The sequence below is a fragment of the Manis pentadactyla genome, chromosome 1, assembly GCF_030020395.1.
Source record: "Manis pentadactyla isolate mManPen7 chromosome 1, mManPen7.hap1, whole genome shotgun sequence".
Classification (NCBI taxonomy): Eukaryota; Metazoa; Chordata; class Mammalia; order Pholidota; family Manidae; genus Manis; species Manis pentadactyla.
The window spans coordinates 1,058,377-1,074,116 of NC_080019.1; the positions used below are offsets into that span (position 1 = coordinate 1,058,377).

A 15,740-nucleotide genomic window follows, 5' to 3' on the forward strand; every position below is an offset into this window, starting at 1 on the left:
TCATTCTAAAGCTGAATCTGGAAGTTGTTGAAATTTATTGTAGAAATAATAGGTGCTCCTGAAAAAAAGTACTGTAAATACAAGCCTAAATTAGAAGTATACTTTGTTCATGAAATAGCATGCAAGTATTCATTTAAGCAAATTAGGTGTTCAGATCTCACAAAGTGCCAGGGAAATGTTCTCTCACTGCAGACAACAGACCCACCTGAAGAGCAGTAGCAGAAAGCGATGGCCGTGCGCTGGCCACGCCTGGGGCAGGAACCGGTGGGGGAGGCTGGAAGCAGTGGGCTGCAGCGCAGGATGACAGCCTGTGCGTGAGAGAAGCGCTCACATCAGTGACTCAGAGAGCATGAGTGTGAAGGAGCGAGAAAGACAGACCAGGCCACAGGAACTGAAGACCAAGTGAGCTTACGATCTTATCATAAGGTGGGATTCAAGCCAATTGATACATAAGAAAAAGGGCGCTTTGCAATGCTAAATAATAAAACTTACAGAAATTACAGAAGATGCAAGGAAAATATACAGAAATGAAAACTCTCACAGTTCATGACAAATTGAGTCAAAATATCTGATGTTCAAAAAAATATAAATAACCTAATTAATGACAAGGTACATGTTATTCAACTCTGTGTCCTAAAAACACAGATACCACCATTTTTTCAAATAACCAAGGAATGGACACAAAAATTGACCATAAACTACGCCACAAAGGAAAAGTCAGTCAAACCCAAAAGATAGAAACATTAAAGACAATATTCTTTGATCACAATGCAATAAAACAAAAAATTGTTATCAAAATCTCCATTAGGAATATCAGTGCAAAAATTTCTACATAAAATATTAGTACATAGCATCTACCAACACATTAAAAATAATTTCCATGACCAAGTGGGGTTTATTACAGGAGTGCAAGGATGATTCACTACTAAGGAGTTTATTATGTTCCATCAAATTAATAGATCTAAGGAGAAAAACTATATGATGGTTTCTAAAGATACTACAGAAAAGCATGTAGGCAAAAGCCAGTAGTCATACTTGATCCAAAAAAAAAAGCCCTTAATAAAATAAGGATAAATTAGTAATTCCTTAGCATGATGAAATACATCATTCCCAGCCGAAAGCCCATAACATGCCTTCTGGGGAGACGCTGGAGACATTGCCACTAAAATCCAGTGACACAAGGGTGCCTGCTGCCATTACTGCTGGTTACCATTGTGCTAGACCCAATAGACAATTAAATTAGAAAAGTGTAAAAGTTGGAAAATAGGAAGTTAATCTTTAATTTTAGATGATATTGTTATTTAATACAGGAGAATTGAAAAAACCTATAAACAAGAGAATTTAGTAAGCTAGAATGGTACAAAATGAATATACTATAATTAACTGATTATACTCAGTAAGAAGACCTAATGAGAGAAAAGACCCCATTTATGATAGTAAGAAAAAGATAAAATACCTAAGAATCAATGTAACAATACATTTGTGCTGGTGGGAATGTAAATTAGTTCAACCATTGTGGAAAGCAGTATGGAGGTTCCTCAAAAAACTCAAAATAGAAATACCATTTGACTCAGGAATTCCACTCCTAGGAATTCACCCTAAGAATGCAGCAGCCCAGTTTGAAAAAGACAGATGCACTCCTATGTTTATCGTAGCATTATTTACAATAGCCAAGAAATGGAAGCAACCTAAGTGTCCATCAGTAGATTAATGGATAAAGAAGATGTGGTACATATACACAATGGAATATTATTCAGCTATAAGAAGAAAACAAATCCTACCATTTGCAACAACATGGATGGAGCTAGAGTGTATTATGCTCAGTGAAATAAGCCAGGCAGAGAAAGTCAAGTACCAAATGATTTCACTCATATGTGGAGTATAAGAACAAAGAAAAAACAGAAGGAACAAAAGGGCAGCAGAATCACAGAACCCAAGAATGGACTGACAGTTACCAAAGGGAAAGGGACAGGGGAGGATGGGTGGGAAGGGAGGGATGAGGGGGGTGGGGAAGAAAGGGGACATTAAGATTAGCATGTATAATGTGGGGGGAGGCACGGGGAGGGCTGTACAACAGAGAAGACAAGTAGTGATTCTACAGCATCTTACTACACTGATGGACAGTGACTGTAATGGGGTTTGTGGGGGGGACTTGCTGAAGGGGGGAGTCTAGTAAACATAATGTTCCTCATATAATTATAGATTAATGATACCAAAATAAAAATAAATAAATAAAGCAGGGTCCATACCTCAATACCTTACACACTAAAATGGGATAAAACACAAATGGGCTAAATATTTAAATGTCAAAAATAAAATCAGCAGAGTATGTGATATAGGAAAGGGCTTTCTACATACTTTTTCCTACTACATAAAAATTTAGATTTTTTGCACGCCACAAGAAACCAGTCAGGTCACAGGACAATGACAACATGAGTACAGAGAGGCCACAATAGAAGAAATAGAATTGGCTCGTAAACATGAAAAAGTTGCTCAACCTCACTCAGAGTCAGAGAAATGCAAATCAAAACTATCCTGAGACATCATTTTTCACCAATCAGACTGGCAAACACCCAGAAGTTTGATTATATAAACCACATTGGCAAGGCTGCGGGGAAAGAAGGACCAGTCAGCATTGTCAGTGGGACTGTCAGTTGGTTCAGGTCTCTGATGGGCAATCTGCCTCTATCACAGTTAGAAAAGCAATCTGATAATCCCGCTTCTGGGAATTACTACCATAGATATACTTGTACAAGTATAAAATGTCATATTTGGAAGTTTGTAACATTGCTTAATAGCAAGATGCTGGAAAGAGCTTAGATGTCTATCAGTAAGGACCTGATTAAATGCTTTGTGCTGCATTTACCAAGGATGTGCCATGCAACATTAAACGCAAGCATGTTTTCCATGCACCAATATGCATGCATATTGTATCATGTCTCTTGTCTTCTCAAGACCCTCCAATGGCTGCCCATTGCTCTAAGAGTAAAAGCCAAAATCCTCACACTGGTGTACAAGATCCTACATGATGTGGGCCCCCTGTTGCCCTCTGGCCACCTGTGACATTCTGCCTCCTTTCCCCTGCTCCACCCATACTCAGCCTCTTAGCTGTTCCTTAGATGTGCACGTCATTGCCCTCAAGGCCTCTGCTCTAGCTGATCCCTGCCTGGACCACCGTCCTCCCCAAGTAACCCCAAAGCTCACTCCCTCTTCTCCATCAGGCCTTTGCTTGTGTGTCACTTTCTCAACAAGGCCTTCTCTGACCACTCCATTTAAAATTAAAATCCCCCACGTGACATTCTCAATTCCCGTTATCTTGCTCCATAGTTCAATTGCTCTCATTATATTCTAATACTATACGTTATTTACATATTTATTATGTTCATTGCTTTATGTGACCTCCCACAAGATATAAATGCTACCGGGCAGGAACTTTTGCCAGTTTTGTCCACTTCTCTCTCCTCAGCATATACAACAGTGCATGGCATGTGGTATGTGCTTAATAAGTATTTGTCTCCAAATAAATTAACAAATGAGCATATGCTAGAGTATATTTAAGTGAAGGAACAAGGTAAAGAACAATAATTTTCTGTATACAGTATTTCTAAGAAATAAAGTAAAAAGAGTAAGAATTTATATATGTAGGTATGTACATCAAATCTGCAAGTCTACAGAAAAAACGTATCAGTGGTCACCACACACACGCATGCGTGCACACAGAAGCTGATGCCACGGCCCCTGGACAGAGGGGTCCTAACTCAGTAGTCTGAGCAGGTCCCAGAGAACTTGCATTTTCATCAAGCTCCTTCCCTGCCTTCTGAGACACTGAGGTGTTCTACAGACCACACACACTGAGACACTGTCCCCACTCCCTGTCCTGACCCAGGGGACCCTACAGCACATTCGGCACTGGGGTAGTTCTCATTTGGAGCACAGTCAAATGGGCAGACGAGAGAGACAAATGGCAGAGATTCTACGGCCATTTGGCCTACTCACAGCCACAACCCCGAAGGGAGGCTCCTCCTGCAGACAATGCAGGACAGGGAAGCTTCACCTGCGCTTTCAGTCTACTCTGCTCACGAACACAGGACTCTCGCCAGGGTAGTCATCTTTGACTAAGACATTTATACGTGTTGGATGTTTCAACCAAATTTCAGACTTCAAAAATGTTTGCTGTTTTAGCAAACACCATTCAAGGTGCTGCTCAGATTTCTGTGCTCATGATGACTACTTCCTAACCTCCCCCCCACCGTATTTCCTTCTGCTTGTCTGGGCATTTTAATCAATAGCATATTTTTCCTAATTCACAGAGGAAAATCTTTCCTCAAAATCTTTGCTCGAATACCCCTTCCGGGAGATAAGAAAGGTGGTGAGGACCTGAAATATGTCTCGGAGAGGCCCACCCAACACTGCCACCTGCTTCGTGGCGGTGCCTTCCAGGTGAACAGAAGCACCTGACTCTTACTCAGAGACTCCAGGGAAGTGAAGTGAGTTAGAAAGTAAAAGGACCTAGTGACAGACATACAGCAAGGGACTGAAGCTGCCAAACTCAGAAAATTTCCAGTTTGAGAAGCAAACTCATCCTCACTAAACACTGATTTCCCAAAGGAAGGGGGGAATTCAGTAAGTGAGAGAAAAACTCAGTGTTTCATGACTGGTCACTTCCTTGGGATAATAAAAATGAACTAAGATATACCCTAAACTCTCAACATTTTATTTTCATTAAAAAAAATGTTTTTTGCACTTCTTTTTTGGTCATTCAAGATGGTCCTATTGTGCCGTTTTCTAATTGACTTCAAGAATTTGTCATGCTTTTGACATTTTATCTGCTGCATTAAAATGAACAATTTGGTGGATCTGTCATGAGTTTCTTCCTTAAACTTCTAAACCCAGTTCCGGGTTTCCGTGTCCAGACTGGCCAGTGACAACCAGGTCTGTGACTCGAAGATGGGAGACAATGGAAATGGGGAAATTATCTTTAAAAACACTTTCATAATCAGGCCGCGTCTGCCAGTGGGTTACAGCCGGCGAGCGGGTAGGTCTCCGTGGAATGGGTTTGTTTCCTGCTGTTTCTCCGTAACACCCGCGTGGGGCCCGAGACGCCGCGACATGACGGTGCCGAGAGAGGCCGCGGCCCAGCCCCGCGTGCTCGTCCCGCCGTTCCCCGGATCGGGGGGAAAGACTTGATCAACGGCAAACGTGCCCAACATGAAAAAGCACAAAACCAGACTTAATTGCTGGCGCTCCTTCTCCTCGGGGCCTCAGGAGGGACGGGGCAGTCGGTTTATAGCCCGGCGGGAGGGCAGCCTCGGAGAGGCGGGCTGATCGGGGGCTGCGCGGCGGGAGTGGACGGGGAGGCGCCCTCCACGGGACGGGACGCGCCCCCTTTCGGCCGACACAGTCGCCCCGTGAGCCGCCGCCCGCATCCCCGCGCGGTGCGGGTGGAGGCGGGGGCCGGCCTCCCGCCGGAGAGGCGCTCGGCCCGGGGGCGCGGCCTCAGCGCCCCGCCCCGGCCACGCCCCGCACGCGCGCCCGGGACTCGCGCCGCGGGGCCGAGGCGTCCCCGTCGCGCCTGCAGGGCCGTCCTGGCGGCTGCCTTCGCAGAGCGCGCGGAGCGCAGCCTGCACGGAGCTGGGGAGCGCGGAGGCCCGCGGCACCGAGGGAGCCCCTGGAGGCGCCGAGGGCGCCTACCCGGCCGGTGCGTGGGCGAGGGCGCGGGTGGAGGGCCCCCTGCCCCCCGGAGAGCGGCTCCGCGGGAGGCCCCTGAGCGCGGCCGTGCGGCGGGGGTGCGGCCTTCGAGCGGAGGGCCCCGGTCTGCCCGGACCCGGCCGGCGCACCTGAGGGCGGGGGGCGCCCCCTGTCCAGCTGCAGCGAGGGCCGCGGCGCTCCGCCGGGCACAGGATCGGAGCGCGGGGACCCGGCGGGCGGCGGGAGGCGCGCGGGGAGGATGGCGTCCCACGACCTCCCGCGCGGGGCCGAGCCCCCGGCCTTCCCGCGCTTCCTCGCCCACGGCGTTGCTGTCAGTTTTTACAAATACCCTGTTCTGGTGATTTCTCTAAACGGGGCAACCAGGAGGTAGCCAGCGTGCCAGCCCAGGAGAGGTTCCCCCTCGTCCCCCTGCGCCCCCAGCTCGGGCTGGGAGCCGCCTCTCGCTCGGGCCGGGAGGAGGGCTGCGCGGGAACGGGCCGCGGCGTGTGCCCAGCTGTCTGTTGATGGTCAGGACACTCCGCTGCGGTTTCCCGTGCCGGTCGGGTAAGCCGAAGTCCTGCCCGCACGATGAGAAAGGCTCTCAACAGCCCCGCTCACACTTCCAAGTGGAGCTCAGTGGAATGCTTGTTTATTTCTGTTGCTGATAAATCCATGGGAAATCTCTGCTGAATGCAGCAATTTTAAAAAGCAAGTCCTAGCTTATAATTGCCCACATACAGGCAAACAGGTTATTTTCAGTAACTCAAGAGCCTTGCTGGGACCATTGTTTTAGGGGTGAAGATATTATAAGTATGCATCTGAGTTCACCTCTTGGACCCCCAGTTGAAGTGGAAAGTCATCATTTTGGGTATGTGATGAAAAAGATCATTGCCAGATAGTTACCAGGCAGTAAAATAACATGTTTTTGAAAAGATTGTAGCTAGGAGTCCTTAGTTTGCTAGCTACTATGTAATTCTTCGTTGTTCCTTTAGGGATGAGAACCTTCTCTGATCTCAACAGTGTTTTCATTTGTTGGCTGTTTATTGTGTGGTTTTGCTGGGTCTTTTTTTTTTCTTTTTGCTCTTGAAAATCTCCCTTCACATAGGTGAAATCACAGACTAGAATTTTGGAGCATCTGTTGCTCACTGGGGCTAAAATTAGAAAAGCCACGGAACTTTTCAGGCATATCCTTTTTGCTTCAAAGGAGATTCTGCAGTCTTTTCAAACTCCCAGTTGGCAGTTATTGTATGACGCTTAAGTACTCTTTAAAATAACATATTTATTTGGACAACTTTTCCCTTGAGCTTTAATCATACTTTACCAATGCACATTCAATCAACTTTGTTTCTGAGGTGCCTAAAGGTGTGTACAAAACATTTAGCATCCCTTCAAAGACTATGTATTTACCTCTTTGAACAGTTCCTTTTAAGAAAAATAAAAGTTCCAATGGCACTTGCAAAATACAAGACTGGGTCCTCTGATGTGCTGGCAGATGGCAGTCGCTTGAGCTTTGTTTATGCTCAGGACAAGCTCTCTTCTCTTAAATTAATCATGAATCGAATAATTGATTTCTCACACCTTGGGCTGCTCTTAATCTCCAGCCATAAGTTCAAAGCTTGGTTACTTTTGAGGTCTAGGTCACTTGGAAAGCCTTGCACAGCCTGTCAAACAGTTGTGCAGCTGGGTCAAATCTAGTTGCTGTACACATCACGAAATGGAGTGACATCAGCCTTGAGCTCTCCTGGCTTTCGCGTTTCCAACACTGGCTTCAGTGACCTTCCCATTTGTTGGGCAGCTCCAGAGATGGTGGGGCTGATGGATACAATAGGTTTCTGTAAATGTAATTAAACCTGTCTCTGCCAGCTGCCTGTGGTATTCGTGAATGTTTTTGTAAGAAAAGCTGCTCTTCGGCTTTATCTGCCCACTGTGGTTTGTGGCACGTTGTGCTATTCTGCAGCCACGGCAGTTTTTTCTGGAATGACTGAGCTGTGATGTCATGTGCTGTCTCAGCGCGGGTCCCTGTCCGGGCTTTGCTGGGGTCTGTGTGCCTGCGCCAGGGAGTGGACGCTCCCTCTGTGTGCTTGGTAGCGACTCCCCGTCTCCTCAGCACATTCCAGCGCTTGAGACCAAAGCCACCAAATGGTTTGTGGGCAGAGTGATTTGGGCTGGTTACAGATGATTTAAAAGGAAGGTTATGGGCATATGAAGTGTAGGGTAAAGAAAATATATTTTACTACTTTATTGAGACCACATGGCTCCAACTCGAACTGTTTTTTTTCTTTTTTAACATGGAAATTGTTGGCTGAACTGGCTCACAGTGTTCCCCCTCCCCCACCCATCCCAGCGTTTTTCCTTTTTTATTGCTTAGAGCAAAAAGCTATATTCTCTATTTATTGTAGGCTTGGCCTCACCGTTATTTCTGAAAGTTTGAAGCATTTTTATGCTTAGGAAAACAGGGAAAAGTAGGATTTCTATGCTGTGCTCTTCAGTGGCCAGAGACCATTTTCAGAGACTCCAGCCTCTGCCCTCACCAAAAGGACATCCACGTCAATTGGGGGCTGGGGGTGGGTGGGCAGTAGTTATGAAAGAGGCAAGTGTCACAGAATGTCGGTCAGTGCGGACAGTGTGTGCACTCCTCTTGAGTGGGAGAGATGATTTTGGCCAGCCTCCTGAAGACCCATCAGGCCCTGTGATTAATAATGGGGCCAAATGGAGCACAACCCATTTTCCCAGTGCACTAATATGATGACAGGGCTCAGAGCGTGGAGGGCCCCTCCCTTCAGTGGTTCCTGGAGCACACAGGCCTTCAGCCCCTGTGTCATTGTGAGACTGCACTGTCATCTCCTGCCTCTGCTCGGTGGGCTACCCCAGCTCGCCATGATGAGCCACCTCCTGCCACTGATCAGGCTCCTAAACCTCTGTCAGCATGAGCCTCACTGTGGCTCACTGCCTTCCTATTTCAGTCTTTGGGGTGTGTGCTGTAGCCTAATGGTCTGTCATGAGCTACCAAATAGCCATCTCCAACATCAGCTTGGTGTTAGGAAACCCGTCAGAGAAGCTGAGGGGAAGGCTAGCTCGTGCATGTACCCAGTCCCTTGGAAACTGCCAGTCTGAGGTCCGAGGGCTGTAGCCATTGATGTAATGGAGGGCTGCTCACAAGGCCCCAGTGGCCCTCAGAGCTGCTGCTCTTTAATCCATCTGAGCCAGTCTGGATTCCCGCAGTTTGAGTCTATGCATATCTAGGGATTTAAAGGAAAGCATGTGGAGATCAAATCAGTGTGAAGGCTTATGAGAACTGGAAAAATGTCAAGAAGACAGCATTGTGTGATGAAAATTGAACTACACTGGAATCAAGGGTCCTCATTTTGCTGCAGTGTGACCTTGAACAAGCTACTTAATGGTGCAGCATATTGATAAAGTAGTTTATTGCATTTTATCATGCCCTTCATAGCCCTGATGTCACATGGCCCTCTGAGTGACACAAGGCATCAGGTAGTGTGCTTTCCATTCTACAAGGACAGAAACTGAAGCTCTAGAGATTACTGACTTGCTCAAGGCCACATAGCATGTGACCGGTAGAGTTTGGCCTTAAATCCAAAACTTCTAACTTCAAACTCCATGTTCTTTCCACTGTAGCAAACAGCCTCCACAACCCATAGCCTCTGTGGACCTCACTCTCCTTATTTGCAAAAATGAGACATTTGGCTCCAAACAGAAGGGTCCATTCCAGCTCAGAATTCTATGTCTGATGAATCACTGCCTGGAAGAGGCTTTAAGAAATCACTTAGTCATATTCCTTGCTTCCAGAAGGACTCTATCTAAACTTTTTTGAAAAGAAAATGTCATTTTTTTTTAAACAATCCCTGACTAGGTAAGGGGCCAATAGTGCCTGAGAGCATTCCTGGGGGAGGAAAGGGGGGGCTGCCCTATCAGTGCCACCCAGCAGGTGGTCCCCCTCCTACGCTCAGAAGCAGTGCTCCCTGCCTTGCTGAGTGAATGTCCAGTCTTGAGACCAGTGTCTAAAGTAGGAGAGGAGAGTCACCGGCCTGCCTTGCTGTTGGGAAGGGGAATTCTGTGAGGAGAGATCAGAGCGCTGGTTACTCTAAGGGGGAGAAAGGGCTACGTGACTCAGGAGTGATCCTGAGGTTTCTTAAGGACACCTGGAGAGAGTGACGCCTGCAGAGGGCTGCTCTCTGGTTTGGCACCACCAAAGGGCAGAGGCATTTCTCTGCAGATGGTGCCCCTGCACCTGTGGTGGAGAATCCCACCATTTCTCCCCCCTCATAGCACCGTTCTCCGCCCCAGTGCCACTCATAGGCCCAAGTCAGAACTACACTAGTGTTTCCATACTTGGTATGTGTCAGGCACATAATCATGTTTAATCCTCACAAAAATATTGTGAAGCAGATCTGGTATCCCCATTTTATTGTCTGGAAATAATGTTCTAACAAGGCTAAGCAACTTGTCCAAGATCACATGGCTGATAAGTAGCAGAGGAAAAATGGAACCCAGGTCTGTCTCACTCTGAAGCCTATCTGCTTTCTCTTTCAGACATCTAGGTCTTTGAGGAATTGGGGCCTTCCTTACCTGTACACGGACCCTGCGCTCTGGGTTCATGTTGCTGTTGGTCTCCGGGCAGGGCCTTGAGCGGCCTCCTGAGCTCCGGAACCAGATCCTAGAGATTTGCCCTCAGCTAAGGCTTCACCTTCACCTGCTTGTCCCCAGTCTTCTTTTCTTGTTCTTATTCCTTGGTGGCCTCTTGGCACCCTTTCTGGTCCAGGACACCCCTTCTCAGCAGACCCTGCATTCTCCCTCTGCCTTTCTCCCAGAACCAGAATATTCCCCTTAAGGACATCGTTACTCTCCAGTCTGTGCCCCCCAACCCAAGACGTCAGCCCCTTGAGCCCAGACCAGGTACCCAAGCCCTCAACACGTTTCCTGTTCTCGTTTAATTGGAAGGAAAATTCCACGTGTTAAGTTCTGCCGCCATATTGCTCTCGATGTCACAGAATGTGAATTTTCAGAGTTGAGAAAGACCTTGGAGGTCATCTGGTCTGTTACCTTCATTTTATAGGGGAGAAACTGAGTCTGGAGAAGTGAATTGCCTGCCCCACATCACATGTCTCCGCCAGTGCTGGGGCTGGCCTCAGCATTGCTTTTGCTTCCAACTGTCCAAATGGTCGAAGCCTGCAGCTTGTCACATTCCCCGGTCCCCCGGGGCCCCCTTGGCCACTGTTCACACAGGGGCCTCCCTTGCTACCAGGGCCCGTTCAGACTCTTGACATTCATTGCAAGAAATGTTTTCCTGGCCTTAACATTCATTCCTTCTGCTGGACTTCGGCCTGTCTGCTCCTCAGCGGAGTATGGAGAGCGGCCAGTCACCCTCACCTCTGAGTCGTGGGCTGGAATTGCTGAGTCTCCCCTCGGCTTGCTCTTTCCAGGGTAAATAATACCAGGTCTCTTTGCTTCTTCTCACAGTTCTTGTTCTCCAGCCATTTCCTCACCTTTACTTCTGCCTATTGGACTGTGTCCAGGCTCTCCAGCCTCTCCAGCTGTGACGTGCAGAGCAGGACAAGGAGTCTCATGAAGGGGTGACAGGGTGGCAGTTACCTCACATTCCCTCGGCGAGTGTGGCTGGTGTTCGCGCTGGTGCTGGAAGGGACAGCCGGGCCCCACGGGCCATTTTCAGGTCATTATCCTCCTTAGGCTGGAGGTTGCTCAGCCAGTGTTTGGGATGATAATCATTTCCTCCGTGTATCCGCCAGGACTTTTCGTCTGGAGCCATCTTTCCCTCTGTTCCTGACTACTTCAATTCATCAGCTCCTCTGGGCTCTAGTCCTGTTCTTCTGCTTCTTAATTCTTAACCCCAGCTACCAGCCCAAGTAGTTTACTTACCGCATTAAGTGTCCCCGGAATCCACATGTAGGAGCGGAGGACCCCTGAGGCTTCTGGCCCCTCAAACCACCTCTCCCTTGCGAGTCCAGGGTTGAAAAGCAGGCAGTGCACCTTAACCCTGGGCACTGACCTTCAGACTGAGCTCTCCATGCTGGGTAAAGTAAGAGACCATCTGGAGAGCCTTTCTGGAGACACACAGCGAAGAGTGGGACACTGGGCGATCCAGGGGCAGCCCACCCAGCCCAGATCTGCATCAGGCACACTGGCAGGGGTCCCCAGATTTCTCTTTGGCTCAGAAATGTGCTCATTACAAACATTTGCACTTATAGAGCAGTGTGATCCCCATTAACAACGAACCCTCACGAAGAAATCCATCATCTCTGTTTTACAGATGAAAAACATGAAGGCTGAGTGAGGTCCAGTGACTCCCAAGATCACACAGCCAAGATGAGAGTTTCACTTTCCTGTCCTTAGATTCTTTTCACTTTACCGTATCTCATTGAAACCTTAGAATTCCTCAAAGTGCCATGGGTAGGTGTGTGGGTGGGTGGGTGAGTGTGTGTATGGGCTGGGCTTGAGGGGTGCTTCTCAAAAATACAGATTCCAAGGCCTATTGATTCGTGAAGCCTGAGTGGGCTTTTGGAATCCACACTTAATAAGCACCCTGAGGGTTCTGAGGGGAGTGCAATACACCATACTTGAAGAAACCCTCTCAAACTATCCTTTCCAGCACAGACTCCTTCCATGCAGTAGATATGCCTTTGCTCTGTGACAAAACCGCAGAAGAGCCAGCCTCGGACATCCAGTCCAGTAGTTGCTGAGGTGGCTCCTGCTTGCCCCGGGCCTGTGGCTGTGACTGTTGGAACCTGCCCCAGCCCGGTTCAGGCCTGCCTTTGGCCCCTCATTCTGCCCCTCTGGGAGTCGGCCTTGGGCCCCTGCTCAGCTCTTGGCAGGCGCTGGCCCCTGATTTCATCTGTCTCCACGGAAAGTCTGTCTCCCTCAGCCTTTCCAGGTACACCATGCAGTGGACCTGGGCCCTGATTCTGGTGACTCTCTGGGAGTGCTTTATCTGGGGAACCCTCCAGTCACGTGCACCCGGCTTGGCATCACTGACAGACGCCTCTGAGGGAAGGCTTCCCGGCCAGCTTCCTCCCAGAGAGACGTGTGGCTCTTGCAGTCCTGGCTCTGGGTGAAGCCCGCACTTCACTGTTGTTTGGAAACCCGGACACTCCAGGAAGCCAGTAGATGACTAGGGAACAGCACAGTCAGCATTCCCTGGGCGCCCACACCACACCGGGCTGTGTGCTGGCCCCTGCAGGAGCGGTCTCATCGCCCTTTCACTGATAAGCATGTCCAGGCTGGTTACACATGGTGCCCGTTTCAGGTCTCTGGGCACCTGGGATACTGAGTCTATTGAATTACAAATGCTGAGCCCTACTACACACACATCGGTTGAGTCTTTGGGGGGGGTCCTGACTAGATTCCTCTGTGTGTGTTTTATCGAGGAAGAAGTGCCGCAGAGAAACCAGAGGACAAGCTTCTGAGGTCAGTGCGGACTAATAGAGGAGTTGAAACTTATGCGGAATGCAGCTGGACCCCCAGCCTCCGGAGTGGTCCGCACGCTGCCTCTGTCCTGTTTCCTTTGTCAGCTGGAGGCTCTTCTCTGCAATAGGCTTGACTCTTTCCACTCTTGTCAAGAAGCATCCAGACTGTGACAATTGTACAGGGAACAGTGACCTACTTTGACAGCAAGTTCGTGCCTTTTCCCCCACCTTGGTTTCTGCTACCTTGTGATTCTGAAGAGAAATTTTTTAACATAAGCTTCCTGAGGGATTGTCAGGGATATACCATGCTTTACCTTTAGCCGATGTGAGAGCTCTTTAAGACTGTTAAGCACTTGGGGATGGAGGGAATGTTGTTGGAGCCTTGTTGGGGCCCAGCCTTAGGACAGTGTCCATACATGAAAGCTTAATAAGGTTTGCTGAAATGAAGTTACCTTTCATGTTAAAAATTGGCAAGTTATGGAATAATACTAGTATTTTTTTTAGGGGATAAATGTAGGATTAATAGAAAAAGGAAAAGTTATGTTTCTGACGTGATAATTGTGTACCAATGCAACATCTGGTGGTTTTCCATTACATGTTTGCAAATAAACACTTACAACTTGGGAACTGCAAAAAGTGAAATTGAAGACATGAGCATCTATAAGGTGTTGCCCATGGAGCACAGCCTTGCAGCAGTAAGAAGAGAAGAATTTGTAAGGGAGAGTTACCAAGTTCTTACAAAAAGATGGTGTACAAGATTAGCTGAGTATTACCTGTTTCTAGATGCAGTTACAAGTTAAATAGAGTAAAAAACGAATGAGTTCTCTTTAATCAAGGTAGGCTTCATAGTCTTCTAGGGTCTTCTTTTTCCTTAGATTTAAGTCTGATAGTTTCAAAATATTTGAAGGGTTTAAACAATGATTAACTCAAATAAAGGGCAGCTTTTCCTCCTCTGCTAGTCCCCCGAACTCTAAATTTAGAGAATGTGGCTTAAATTCCATTCTAGAGCCTTTTCTTTCATAAGAGCTTTTTTTTTTTCTTTAATGTAAGATTCCTTTTAATGATTTACAGTTCTGTCAAACAAATTGAAAGATGACCTAATCAAGTTGAACACTGATAATAGATCACTAAGAATAATTTTTTTTTGAGAGGGCATCTCTCATATTTATTGATCAAATGGTTGTTAACAACAATAGAATTCTGAATAGGGGAGTCAATGCTCAATGCACAATCATTAATCCACCCCAAGCCTAATTTTTGTCTGTCTCCAATCTTCTGAAGCATAACGAACAAGTTCTTACGTGGTGAACAAATTCTTACATAGTGAATAAGTTCTTACATGGTGAACAGTACAAGGGCAGTCATCATAGAAACTTTCGGTTTTGTTCACGCATTATGAACTATAGACAATCAGATCAAATATGAATATTCGTTTGATTTTTATACTTGATTTATATGTGGATCCCACATTTCTCCCTTTATTATTATTATTATTATTTTTTTAAATAAAATGCTGAAGTGGTAGGTAGATGTAAGATAAAGGTAGAAAACTTAGTGTTGTAAGAGAGCAAATGTAGATGATCAGGTGTGTGCCTGTAGATTATGTGTTAATCCAAGCTAGACAAGGGCAACAAAACATCCACATATGCAGAAGATTTCTCTCAAAACGGGGGGTGAGGTTCTAAGCCTCACCTCTGTTGATCCCCAGTTTCTCACCTGATGGCCCCCCTGCGACTGTGCCTGTCTTAGGTTGTTCCTCCCTTGAGGAATCTTACCCGTCTCTGGCTAACCAGTCATCTTCCGGGGCCATACAGGGGAATGTAAAGTTGGTAAGTGAGAGAGAAGCCATATTGTTTGAAAAGGTTAGCTTTTTACTTCTTTGCAGATTTATGCCCTGTGGCTTCTATGCCCAGCATTTGTCTTGAGGTATCTTTACCAATTGGAGGAATTATGATACTCGGTAAATTCGATATGAGGCACGAATTCTATTTAAGGGTTGTAATTAGGAAGGAAGAAGAAAAACTATAGAAGTAGCAGGCGGAAGAAAACATGGGAAGATTGATTATTTCTCTGACATATCTTCTTGTAGAGTAACTTAAGCATGTATAGGTTTTAAACTACTAATTAAATTGCGCACACACATTAACATAATAGGAATACAGTTACATAACCAAAGCAGATCTATAATTACCAGCCTTCTCCAGTGAAGCCAAGAAAACCAGTTAGGCACCCTAGGCATTTGTGAAAATTTGTCTATGATATGATGGATATTGTCCAACTGTACCTGAACAGTCTGAGAGAAATCAGACAAATTAAAACAGCCCATTCCTGGGAACTGTTCACATCCCATATGTTCTATTAACACTAGATAGTCTGTAGTTGTAAGATTTTGGAGCGCTACAGCTTGCACTTCTCCTAATTCTTGGTTGAGTTCCAACAATGTAGATCCAGTCAAATTTGTTGTTTTACTGTATGCACAGGCCAGCTTAGATATCTCCTTCCTCATTCCAATGGCAAGTCCGGGAACTGGTGGGATGAATGCAGCTACAACTGCAGCATCGCCTGGATCTTTGTTGAGGTTTTTTGATGATCATCTTCTGGTATGACTCTTCC

At 46.8% G+C, this 15,740-nt stretch overlaps 1 protein-coding gene across 7 annotated transcripts in view; it reads left to right on the plus strand.

The window, feature by feature from the left end:
* PALLD (palladin, cytoskeletal associated protein) overlaps positions 1–15,740 on the plus strand; it is a 315,678-nt gene that overhangs the window by 89,223 nt on the left and 210,715 nt on the right. For 4 of the 7 annotated variants that reach the window (XM_036890924.2, XM_057501197.1, XM_057501241.1 and 1 more), the window contains exon 1: positions 5,541–5,698. The exons of 1 other annotated variant lie outside the window; for it this stretch is intronic. The gene's annotated coding sequence lies outside the window, so the exon portion shown is untranslated. Of the gene's footprint in view, positions 1–5,540; positions 5,699–15,740 lie in introns of those variants that run through there. 2 more of the 7 variants (XM_057501318.1, XM_057501341.1) reach the window with 1 other exon arrangement.